The sequence below is a fragment of the Meriones unguiculatus genome, chromosome 16 (genome assembly GCF_030254825.1).
Source record: "Meriones unguiculatus strain TT.TT164.6M chromosome 16, Bangor_MerUng_6.1, whole genome shotgun sequence".
NCBI lineage: Eukaryota > Metazoa > Chordata > Mammalia > Rodentia > Muridae > Meriones > Meriones unguiculatus.
Genome location: NC_083363.1, coordinates 34326507 through 34337909, shown reverse-complemented (window position 1 = coordinate 34337909; position 11403 = coordinate 34326507). Strand labels below are relative to the sequence as shown.

Genomic DNA, 11403 nt, shown 5'->3' with positions numbered 1-11403 from the left:
CGCTGTCACTGGCAAAAAGGTGAAGATATTAATGTGATTGAGTCTTTCCGGAACTCTGAGCCATCAGAGCAGAACAGACAAATAAATACATAAATAAATAAATAAATAAATAAATAAATAAATAAATAAGAGTATTCTTTTTTATTTTACTTTTATTAATTACAATTTTTTCACTTTGTATTCCCCCTCCCTTCCCAATCCTACCCTCTCTCCCCATTCTCCACCCATGCACCTTCCCAGTCCACTGATAGGGGAGATTTTCCTCCCCTTCCTTCTGATCTTAGTCAATCAGGTCTCATCAGGAGTGGTTGCACTGTCTTCCTCTCTGGCCTAGTAAGGCTGCTCCCCAGTCAGGGGAAGGTGATCAAAGAGCAGGCCAATCAGTTCATGTCAGAGACAGTCCCTGTTCCCATTACTATGGAACCCACTTGGACACTGAACTGCCATGGACTATATCTGTGCAGGTGTTCTAGGTTATCTCCATAAATGGTCCTTGGTTGTAGTATCAGTCTCAGAAAAGACCCCTGGTGCCCAGATTTTTTGGTTCTGTTGCTCTCCTTGTAGAGTTCCTGTCCTCTCCAGGTCTTACTCTTTCCCACTTCTTTCATAAGATTCCCTGCACTCTGCCCAAAGTTTGGCTGTGAGTCTCAGCATCTGCCTCCATACCCTGCAGGGTAGAGTCTTTCAGAGGCCCTCTGTGACAGGTTCTTGTCCTGTTCCCTGTTTTCTCCCTCTTCTGATGTCCATTCTCTTTGCCTTTCTGAATGGGGATTGAGCATCTTAGCCAGAGTCCTCCTTCTTGATTAGTTTCTTTAGGTGTACAGATTTTAGTATGTTAAGAAAGAGTATTCTTGATGTTAACACAGGTAACAAAGGAAGACAAAGAGGAAAAAATTCAGCCAAATGGGAAAGAACATAAAAAGGAAAATAAAGCAGGGTTAAAGGAGCTTAGGGGAAGCTGTCTTACGTACACAACTTCATGTTGCCATTAATAAAAGAAAATGGTTATAGAGAATACTGTGTCAGCTAATACATAGCTGTTATGAACAGAGCAGCTGAGTTCTTATCAGCTTCTCAAGAAAAGCAATATACTTTCAGATCTATGTGTGTATATAAAAAATACACATCCAGCATATACATACACACAGAGAGATGTTCAATCTAAACCCTTCATTTAGTTCATCAAATCATTTAATGGCTATATTCTTTTAGAGAAGTGCTATAAAAATGTAGAGTGAAAGCACAATATGGGTGAGACATTCTTTCATCGACCAAAAGGACAAACCATTTATTTGCTACAGTTCTTTCCATGAATAAGTCTCACCCGTGTCTTGATTCATAAAGCTGTTTGTTGAACATCCAGAAAATACTTTATGCAACCTATCATGGTTTTAAATTCAAAACATATTTTCCTCCAGTTCAAACATATAAGCTTAGTTTAAAAAAGTTTAAGACAGGCAGGTGGTGGTGCGTGCCATTAATCCCAGCATTCAGGAGGTAGAGGCAGATGGATCTTTAAGTTTGAGACCAGCCTGGTCTACATAGAGAGTTCCAGGACAGCCAGAGCTACACAGAGAAACTCAGTATGAAAAAACAAACAAGCAAAAGGTCTAAGGCCATGAACATGTTTTTGAAGGTTGTGTGTGTGTGTGCGTGTGTGTGTATATGTGTGTGCTCGTATGACACATGGTTGCAAGGGGTCACAGAGGCCAGAGAAAAGCAGTCACATCCCCCTGAAACAGGAGTTCTATGTGGTTATAAGCCACCTAATATAGGTGTTGGGAACTGAACCCATGTCCTCTTGAAGAGCAAGTGCTTTTAACTACTGAGCCATCTCCAGCTCTTCACTGAACATGCGGATGTGTCCCTGATTACAGCATAACTGTGACCAGCCATTATTACTAGTATTATAATCTTTTGAAAGAAGAACTTGTACACTTTTTAGGCTTTTGGTGCAATTATTTCTAATAACAATTTTTTGTTTTGTGTTTTTTTTTTCTTAAAGGTCTCTTTCTTGGTGTCATGTCTTTAGAGTTCTTTCTTTTTTTCTGTGACTGGAGAAAGAATCTATTTGGTCTGGAAAGACATTTGGGTTTGGATGACAAAAGTAATCTAATTAAGCACCAAATATAAAACCTACACATTCAATATCCACAGCCCTCCTGTCCGTATCCTCAGGCAGGGTGTCTCATCTGTGCTCATTATGTCCTAGAAGTTGGGGTGGATGGAAGTTGGGTCGGATGGGAGTTTTATACAGCCTGTGTCCTGCACTCATGCCCTCCCCCCGTTCTAGAGCTGCATCAAACACAAAGCAAACAGCATGAATGTTCTTTTTCCCTGTGCTTGGTCCAACTAGACAACATGGCTCCAAACAATAAATGCTCACAAAAATAAGAATCATATTAGAAAGGAAGTTTACTATTTCCCTGTGGCCTAAAAATTAGATTGGTTCACATATGTTTCCAATAGAATCTTTAATTAAGATGCCTTTCTTATCAGTGTGCTTTGGCAATTATCTGTATAGTGGTAGGCTGTTATTTTCCCAGCAAGGTAATAAAGAACCTCACAGGAATGTCTTAACAGGTCACTTTTATAGCATTTTCTGCCTTTTGAATTTTATTTGACTGATTTTCATAAATGGCCTAGTATTTATCAACCCCTTCAACAACAGAGTAAATTGGGGGTGCACCCACATAAATAATACTAAAGCAGGAATGGAGCTGGACCAGAGACTTCTATTCCTTAAGAACTACTGGCACAGTTCTCATATTTACCTCTCGTCCATTTGACAAGTGGAGATGAAGAATCTAATAAACTTCGCTCATGACCCTTTGATGGAACAGATGATCAGAAACATGGTATCACTGGCCATGTCAGAACTTGTAATTGCAGTGACAGATATGGACCTGCATGGCCAGGAATCGAACACAGGTCTCTGGCATGGCAGGAGAATTCTACTGCTGAACTACCCATGCACTTGGAGTGACAAATATGGGCCTGCAAGTGTGGAACCCAGACAGGAGTGAAAACAGTCATAGTAGAAACTTGCCTTCAACAGACCACCTGTGAAGTTCTTGCTGATGTTAAGGAAAGTGTGCTAAGGTTTGGGCAAAATAATGAACTTCATACATTAACTTTCAAAGAATATTGTTTTTCACCTTTATGCTTTCACCTGCTGAAACCCAGCTGATCACCTTTGCTCTTTTCAAATCATCTTGGCTTTATTCTCTCCTTCCTGGTCTGATTCAGCCTCTACTTTCTGCCCTGATATACAATCCAGACACTTTATTTATTTCAAGTGTATTGAGATAAATATAAAGGAAAATACAAATCATCGAAATACCAAGATACCATAAAGGCAGTGTTTATAGGAAATTTATAGTGTCTCACATCAGCCACTTTTATCTCCGACTTTATCATCCCTCTCATATTCTTTTCTCTCTTCTCAACCTAACCCAAGCTGCTGTAAGGAAATCCTTCAATCCTTTCAGAGTCCTTGTCCAGTAGCACTGCACCCTTACATTGCTTTGCTATCCGAGGCCCTCTCTCTGTCTAGTAACGCTTCTGTTGTTTGCCTTCTCTTGCCCTCTGTACTTTTCTCAGGATGCTCTGAGGTAATGATAGTGATTGTACATAATATCTGTTAAGCATAATGTTTTAAAAGCCTATTTCTATGCACTTCACTGGAGAATGTCTGTCTTAGACCACCCTCCAATAATTTGCTCCCACCTCCATTAAAACTTAAACATAAAAATGTAGCTGTAAAACAGTATAAAGTGAAAGGGGCTTAAATGAACAAAAATTGAAAATAAGAGACTATTGTTTCTCTAAAACAGACTTAGAAAAATAAGGCAGACAAAGAATGAGATTAATTACTTACTTTGTGTTCATCTGTAGGATCTGAGGCCAGATAAGGTAAACACAGACATCAAGGATCCTTCCCTCTAGGTCACCTTTGAGATACTGAACAAACACTTCTGGTTAACCAATCTGGAACCAGCTATGAGCAAGTGAGTCTTTCTGATATAAGATTGAAGTGTGTGTGGGGGGGGTCAAATTACGTTGTCCTGCTCTAAGCCCCGAAGATATGGACAAAGCTCACATGTGTCCACAGGCTTCTGAAAACTGTAGACACTGTGGCAGGACAAAGCGAGCCAGGAACACACAGCTGAGGTTCACACAGCAAATTTGGTCCTGGTGTGGTATTTATCACTGATTTTCAGAATACGAGCAGTGCTAGAGCAAGCCCAGATGGCATCAGCTCAGCAAGGAGGAGCAGCTGCGGTCTGACTGCAGCAAGAATGAACAGATATTTCAAAATGACCCCAAGTTCTGGCACTGATCAGTCAGTGATGCCATTAGGGACTGGATCACTTGACCTTTGAGGGTTATGATTCAAGAAAAGACATAAGACAACTAAACAAAGATATAGGGATCTATTTGTACAACCAGATACTCTGCTGGAGGAATGTATTAAGATCCAAGGATTGGAAAACTGTTTGAAAATCATCACCTTCAAAATATCATGTTGCTTAAGAGAATGTTCCAGGATAGATAAAGATACCTCCAAATGTCTACTGTTTGGTGGATGGAGCTTGTGTGTGCGTACTCATGATAAAACTCCTGTAACCACAAATGCAAAATCGTATTGCCATTGCCTCTAGAGTGGGTAGGGAGTCTGGACATGGTAGCACTTGGGAGACAGGGGCAGACAGACCTCTATGAGTTTAAGGCCTCTATGATCTACACAATGAATTCTAGGAAAACAGGAGCTAGACAGAGATACCCTGTCTCATAAAATTTCAACAGTAAGAATAATAGTGATAGTGACAATGATGACGATGATGACGACAATGATGGTAATGATAAAAATAATAATAAAATGGGTAGGTGGAGGAAATCGAAGGGCCCCATTCCTCTAGACAACTACAGAAGACTGTCTCCATTCACTTACCAGAACTTGTTGGCATTCCTTTTGATTTTTAAAATTTCTGTACATGTTTTGAAGATTGCTTCCTGATGAAGAATCTACTAAACATGTTGGTAAATAGTATCTCTTGCCCCTATTCACACCAGCACCTGTGGGACTATAGATGCCTTTTTTCTGACATTTGAAAGTATTAAAACAGCTCCAGGGCTGAAGAAAACATTTTCCCTGTAATCTCTGAAAAGTTTAGTTGCCAAGGCGACAGAGGCCTTAGCGACCAGGTAAGCAGGCCTTGGCTCTATGTTCACATGGTTATTCAATGAAAGAACAAATGTAAAAGCCAGGGATGATTGGAGGGAATAGATGCTGGGATTTCCTGCTTCTTAAACCTAAAGTCTCTTTTATTATGTAGTTACAGGAAACCCAAACTTGCCCTTTTAAAATGGAATAGTTTTTGTTTTGCAATTTGGTCTCCCTAGCACTTTGAGCCATTGAAACATAAATGCCATCTTCATGTCCATCATCTGTACCAACACTCTAAATATTAAAGGGTACTTGCAAAAGCTTTAAAAGATGGCAGAATAAATGATAACCCCAAACAGTATACTCCACTTTCAAGGAAGGCATAGTGGTTAAGTGAGAATGTCCCCCATAGTCTCCAGCATTTAAACACTTGGTCCCCAGGTGGTGTCACTGTTTGGGAACATTTGGATGGGCAGCCTTGCTGGAGGAAGATCACTGGGAGCTGGCTTTGGGATTAAAGTCCTTCCATCATAGGACTTCTAGTTAGCCCTACCTATGTTGTGCTTGTGGTTAAAGATATAAGCTCTCTGCTTCTCCCTTCTGCTGCCAGATCTGCTGCTTGTCTCCCATGTGATGAACTCTTACCTGTCTGGACCCATTAGCCTAAATAAACACTTTGTTCAATAAGTTGCCATGGTCATACTGTTTTATCACAATGACTGAAGGTAACTCAGAAAACCACAAAAAAAAGCATTGCCTTCTGCCTCTCTCCATTTCCCCTCTTCTTTTTCTTTTTCTTCCACCTCCACTCCCCTTTTTTTCTTCCCCTACCTTGTAGGAATGAAGTGAAGACACACAATATCATCCTGATCTAGAAGGACAAAGAGCCTGACTGGTTGGAACAAGAACACAAACACAGTTTGAGATTTCCAAGACTTTAAACCAATCTTGCTGTACGAATAACAAGTGCTTTTTGTCTATGCTGTTTTATCAGTGAAGAGTTGGTTTAAAAAAAGATGGAAGAAAACTCAGGAAATTCTTCCAGAGCATACCAACAACTTGTCATAGATGTTTACCTTCGGGCATCAAAGAGAGCAAAGCTGTGAAAGAGTTGAGGAAATATATAGTACCAACGGAAAACAAACCCATGAATGATAAGCCTGGGCTTGCACGTACAACACAGGGCAACAATGGCAATGAAATAGATGTGATTTTGCATAGTCTCTAATTTACATTACCATTAACCAGTTCTTAACACCTCATCCAATACAGTGAACTCAAGTTCAGGTGAAAAAAAAGTTCTTCATCTTGTCTGGCCTGACTGAAATGGTCCTTTCCAAGATAACAGGTCCATTGGCGTCAAGGAAGACAAAATACTAAACACAAAAATGTGAGTAGTCTTGGCTGTAGTCCATCTCCAGCCAAAAGCCAGGAATGGTTGTCTCCATGATATAGGATTTTTTTCTATTTATTGCCTATTGACTTTAATGTTCTTAGATGTTAGCAAAGAACTGGGTCTCATAAGCTGGTTCATGAGGAGGTTTGAGCTCATACAGCTATACTCTTCAGATGAAACGGAGTCATGCACTTTAAAAACCTCATTTAGCACTAATTTCAGTCTCTAATTTTTAAAACAAGATGGTCTTCCATGCATTGTAGGCATTTTAATATTTTTAAATCACACTTCAAGCAGTAGATCATGTTGCCAGGAGAAAACTCTATTATTGTCTTCACTCTTTTGAAGTTGAGTTCTGGTTTTTTTGTTTGCTTTAAGTCAGGATCACACTTTGTAGCTTAGGCTGTCCTCAAGATTGCAGAAGCCTCAGCTACCCCTATCCCACCCACCAGCACTGACATTATAATCATAAGCCACCACATGTGCAGCTAGAGTTCAAGTTGAGTTCAGTAAGGTTTGCAGGCTCCAAGCTAACATAGATAGAAAACAAGAAAATTATGTGACTAGTGGACACAGTAAACCCTGGCTTTTTCTAGTGAAAACAGAAAAGGTAGACAAGAAAAAGTAATATTATAATTATAGCAGACACTTAATACATAATTAATTAAGGAATGAGTAACCAACTGTTATATAGAAAGATACTATTTTACGGTCATGTAATTCTTAATGCTTTATCTTCAACACTGTTTTGTAAAGTTTAAAATATTAATTTAAAATTTTTTACCTTCTATAATTAACTTGGCAATGTATAAGTGAGCTTTTTCTGTTACATAAGCACATTACATGTTCCAACAGTGTTAGAGAGTGTGAGCCTTGAACACAGGCACATGTACTTCAGGTTCCTGGCTAAAGGGTTACATTCAGAAGATCGAATACCCACAGAAGATAATAAATGTACTAAAATAATGACATTTCACAGTTTCTACTGAAAAGTAATATTGAGAAATATTACTCTGCTAGAACAACCCCAATAGGATTCAAGCCAAAGATTCACAGAAGTTGCTAAAACTGCTTCAGTACTTTGACTTTCAACCTGAACTTCCCATCCCACCAAAAGCTCTGTCAACACTGGAATCCAGACTTGTTTTGCAGAAGATGCTGGTCCAGTACTAGTGCATCCAGAATATGTCAAGAATCCTTTTTACGAAAGCTTTCTCTTCCCTCACATAGATCTGAATTTTCAATTAAACTCCTATTTAATTTTTCTCTTCCCTTTAGAATACTAAAAGGGATATTGTTTTCTGATTCTTCTTAATTGTTCTCCTTTTCTGATCCAAATCAATTGAAACATCATAACAGCTTCAAAATTAATTACATGATTTCCCTCTGCCTGGATAGATATGTACACACCTCAGAGCTCCATGACTGCACTCACACTCCGAATAACGCAGGAAGCTCTGGGTGTTTGCGCTGGTCTAGTGAACCAATCTACCTTTTGCCCAGTGTGGCTTTTTCTGCTAAAAAGCAGAATAAAAAAGATGTTGGCAGTTGGGGTTTACTACGACAAAAGAGTAAGTATCTATTATCTTTTAAAAAGAAATTTTGTATAATGAAAAGCAAATTTGACTCAAAGATAGTTGACTCAGGGTAGTTGAGCAGGTTCCTGGTCATCTCTATTGAATGTCTAAAATCACCAGACTGACTTCGGACCCTCCTGACTGTTTCACCCATCCCACCAAATGAAGTACAAAGTCAGCTTTAAAAAGAAGCCATTCTAGAACAACTGGGCCAATTTAGAATTGTTTTGATTGTTTGATCATTTGTTCATATTGTGTGAGATGGAATTTGGTTATCATGTTGTCAAAGAAGAAAAATACCTGCAGGATTAGTTTAGAGGTCAAAACTCGTTCTTTGTCCTTGTCCCTAAAGTAGGTATGGCAGGGTCACCTTGGTGGGCTGGGCAGGTTATACCATCTGAAAGCTCCTGTGGCATGCTGCAATGTGCAGCAAAGACATTTGTTTCTATGGGCAAATGTACCATGGAGTCCTTTAAAAATGCTTTTTTTTTTTTTTTACAATAGTACTTCATTATTTTCAGATCAATTTTTTTAATTAGTTTTTTTTCATCTTAGAAGAAAGAAAAAAGAAGGAAAAGAGAAAGAAAGAAAGAAAGAAAGAAAGAAAGAAAGAAAGAAAGAGTACCAGAGGCTCTGTAAATATTTTCAGAGAGGATCCAAAGTGCACAAAAATCTATCACTTCTTTATGTTTTATCTTTTGGTGTTTTGGTTTGGTTGGTTGGTTGTTGTTCATTTGTTTGTCTTTAATACCTCTGTCATAATTTTCTTTTCTTTTTTAAAGATCTATTCATTTGTATTTTTTAAAGTGCTTAATTAACTAGTATCATAGAAAGTTGATAAAAAGAAGTCAGGAGTTTTGTCTTATAAGTATTAGAACCAAGAAGCTTCATAATCATCCAATATCCATTTAATATTGTACTATGGTTGGAAACACACTGGATAGGAACTCCAGGGATCTCCTGGCTTCTTCTTTTAAGGTACCGGCTACAATGTAGCCCTTATGCTGAGTTGCTCTCTTTACCAAGCAAACATCAGCATAGGTTCTCCTCTGTATACATGGCCATGAGATTGTGGATCCTTAGCTATCCTTGGAGCCACTTAATACTTTTGACCCAATTTCTCAATTTCTGTTATTAGACAGCACTAAATCCAATCCAATTTGGCTGTAATAAGAAAGTGTGGATTGGTATGGGGGACTTCCCTTTTCTGAGGTGAAGGGGAAGGTAGGAAAGGGTAAGAGGGTGGGACTGAGAGGAGAGAAGGAAGGGTTCTGTGATCTGTATGTAAAGTGAATGAATAAGCAAATTTTAAAAAAGAAAGTTGATAAAGTTGGTATCAACAAAAATGTGGCAAGGTGGACCCAGTTGAGTACCATACTAGGAAAATAATCAGGAAGGATACTGGGGAACTTCTCTTTTCCTTCAGAACACTGGGATTTTTCTGTTCTTTTTTTTTTTTTTAATTTATGTACTTTACATCCAGATCATGACCCCTTCCCTCTTCTCCTCCTGGCCCCACTCTTCCTTCTCCTTCCTCCATCCTCCCTCCCTTACTCCTCAGAAAACAGTAGACCCCCAACAACAATCCACCCCAGGACATCAAGTTCCATTAGGACTGAGCACATCCTCTTCCCCTGTGGCCTGGTGAGACAGCCCCACTAAGGGGAAGTGATCAAATAGCAGGCAACAGAGTCCATGTCAGAGATAGCTCCCAATTCTCTTACTAATGAACCTACCAAGCTGCCCATCAGCTAAATCTGTGTAGGATGCATAGGTCCAATCTACCCATGGTCCTTGGTTGGTGCTTCAGTCTCCACAAGCCCCCCTGGGACCTGGTTAGTTGATTCTGTTGGTCTTCTTGTGGAGCTCCTGTCAACTTCCAGGTTCTTCTATCCTTCCCCTAAAGCTTCCACAAGACTCTCTGTGCGGGTCAGATGAAAGGGGAAGAGGTCCTCCTTAATCTGTGGACTTAGAAAGGGGCAGGGAGGAGATGAGGGAGGGAGGGAGGGAGGGTTTGGGAAGGAATGAGGGAGTGGGATACAGCTGGGATACAGAGTTAATAAAATGTAATTAATAATAAAAAATAAAAATAAATCAATAAAATAAAATAAAATAAAATAAAAGACTCCCTGTGCTCTGCCCATTGTTTGGCTGTAAATCTCAGCATCTGTTTTGATCCACTGCTGGGTGGAGCCTCTCAGAGGACAGCTATGAAAGGCTCCCATCTGCAAGCAGAGTAGAGTGTTGGCTCTCTCCCATGGGGTGAGTCTCTGATTGGGTCAGGCATTGGTTGGACATTCCCTCAATCTCTGCTCTATTTTTATCCTTGTATATCTTGTAGGCAGGGTAAATTTTGGGCAGAGGCTTTTGTGGGTGGCTTGGTGTTCCCCTCCCTCCACTAGGAGTCCTGTCTGGTTAGAGAATGGCCTCTCCATTCTCCATGTTCCCAGCTACTAGGAGTCTCAGCGAGTCACTCCCTCAGTCTCCCAGGAGCCTACCCTGCTGTAGGTCTCCAGCTTGCCTCGGAGATGCCCCTACCCAAGGTTGTTTTTCTCTGTCTGCAAGTCTTCTGTCCTGTCCCCATTCTCCCTAGGTCTGATCCCCACTCTCATTCCTCTTAGATAGGAGAAGATGGTGGTGCCCGGGCACACCATGTCTGTTCTTTTTTAAGCTTTAATCCATTTTTTTCTCTAAGTCTTTCATCTTTGAGACTAAGCGTTCACTTCATAGTCACGTATTTTCTCGTTTTATTTTGCTTCCCCGTGTTCATGTCGCAATCCTGTTTCTTCCAGAACCACCCCAAGTTTCATTTATTGCTAAGTACGTTTATGAATGTGTGTCTGTGTGAGGTTATGTGCACCATAGGAGTGCAGGTCTCCTAGGAGGTCAATCATATCCTTCGGAGCAAGAGATACAGGTGGTTGTAGACCACCCAGTTCTGGTGCGATGAACCAAACTCAGGTCCTCTGAAAGAACAGAAAGAGCTCCAACCATCAATCATATTCCTTTTAACATTTTTTTAATATTTTGTTATTTTGCTCATATGAGTGGTTTGTAGCATTTATGCTGAGTCACTCTCTGTACCAAGCAGTCATTAGCACAGGTTCTTTTGTGTGTACATTGCAATAAGTGAAACCGTGGCGAAAACTGCAAAATGAGTATGCAGTTTTGCAAGGCACACTATAATCTGATCCCTTTTTATTTGAAATCTGAATTAAGCTGTTGGGGGTGTCGTTGTGGAGAACAAGGAACTGCCACAG

The 11403-nt window shown here is 40.0% G+C and overlaps 1 pseudogene; it reads right to left on the bottom strand.

The window, feature by feature from the left end:
* Positions 1–9014: 9014 nt before the first annotated feature.
* LOC110563509 (rRNA-processing protein FCF1 homolog) lies at positions 9015–10898 on the bottom strand (annotated as a pseudogene).
* Between the last annotated feature and the right edge of the window lie 505 nt (positions 10899–11403).